Genomic DNA, 2,036 nt, shown 5'->3' on the forward strand with positions numbered 1-2,036 from the left:
GGCCATGCCGGGCCTCTACGTATTTTATTTTACAACATTGAGTGCCAATCTGGATCTCTCATGATATATATATATATATATACAGGAGTACAACTAAGTTAAGAGATGGGTAATATTGTTTGTAATAAAGCACAAAGCTACACAATCTGTGCTCTGCCTACCACGGGTATCGAAACCCGGATTCTAGCGTTGTAAGTCCGCAGACATACCGCTGTGCCACTGTACTAATACATTTGACTGTCAAGTTACTATTAACTATGAATGATAATGAAATGTTTGAAGAGGACACAGACTTGAAGGGTTTCCACTCGAGAAAACGATCCAAAATTTTTCTTTATAAAAAAGGTTTAGTTTGACCACTGTCGAATCGACTATGCAAACAATAGTTAATTCGATCTACACAATTACACAAAAAATGTGTAATATTGCCTGACAGTTTAATAGCTAATTTTGATGCTTCCTGTACAAAGAATACTATACGTGAGAAGATAGGTCATTAAAGTACTTTAAATAGTCCTAACGTATAGGTTATTTTTTTGTGTGTGCTTTACATCGATAAACTAAAATACTAAAATAATGAATAATATAAAGATTATTAAGAATAGTAGATGGCACTGTTTATTTGAAAAACGCTTATTTTATTATTCTAAGTTCCTAAGATTTATATATGAGATAGTGTATTTGGTTAAAAAAAACAACTATATATGAATTATAGTTCAAAAAGTGAACACCAGGGAACTGTGCGATTATTTAACGTATATCAGTTATGCTATACTTCTGTCATCTCTCCGTTTTTTTTTCATTCCTTGAGTGAGGTGTAAGTGGGGTGTCCATCTTTAATTTTAATGAATCTCATTGACAAACATAAAACTTCTAGAATGTGTACACTGTTTTAGGAATTATCATTAAATGAAAGATCCACCCATGTTCTCTGTTTGAGAAATTATTAATTGATTATCGCTCCCTTGTTAATTTATTATAGCCCCCTTGTTAATTCATTATCATTCCCTAGTTAATTTATTATCGCTCCCTTGTTGATTCATTATTATTACCTTGTTGATTCATTATTATTACCTTGTTTATTATTTTTACCTTGTTTATTATTATTACCTGGTTAATTCATTATCATTCCCTTGTTAATTCATTATCGCTCCCTTGTTAATTTATTATTGTTACCTTATTGATTTATTATTATTACCTGGTTAATTCATTATCATTCCCTTGTTAATTCATTATCGCTCCCTTGTTAATTTATTATTGTTACCTTATTGATTTATTATTATTACCTGGTTAATTCATTATCATTCCCTTGTTAATTCATTATCGCTCCTTTGTTAATTCATTATCGCTCCCTTGTTAATTTATTATTGTTACCTTATTGATTTATTATTATTACCTGGTTAATTCATTATCATTCCCTTGTTAATTCATTATCGCTCCCTTGTTAATTTATTATTGTTACCTTATTGATTTATTATTATTACCTGGTTAATTCATTATCATTCCCTTGTTAATTCATTATCGCTCCCTTGTTAATTTATTATTATTATTATTACCTTGTTAATTAATTATCATTCCATTTCTTCATTCGGTATACATGTTGTGTTACATGGCTAAGAAATATGTAAGTTCTTAGGTGATCGGATTATAACTTAAATTATCACCAGCTACATTAAAAGTGGTGTTCCTTCAGGGTTGGAATGATCCTAATATACTGTAAGTTTTATTAGTATGTTAACCGAACATAGTGTTATCATTATACAGGAATAGACGATATTTCCTTTCTACCACCAAACGATAGTTCATACAAACATTGAGAGGATTTGATCTGTAAGAACAACCTTTATTAAACATTTCGAAAAAAATGGGTTTCATAATATTAAAGTTCCTGTAATTTTTACGGTATTAGGGAGTAGCAGGGGCGACAAAGTTCCTGTAATTTCCAGACGGTATTAGGAGTAGCAGGGGCGACAAAGTTCCTGTAATTTCCAGACGGTATTAGGAGTAGCAGGGGCGACAAAGTTCCTGTAATTTCC

This window comes from Limulus polyphemus, unplaced genomic scaffold, assembly GCF_000517525.1.
Source record: "Limulus polyphemus unplaced genomic scaffold, Limulus_polyphemus-2.1.2 Scaffold7340, whole genome shotgun sequence".
NCBI classification, from domain to species: Eukaryota; Metazoa; Arthropoda; class Merostomata; order Xiphosura; family Limulidae; genus Limulus; species Limulus polyphemus.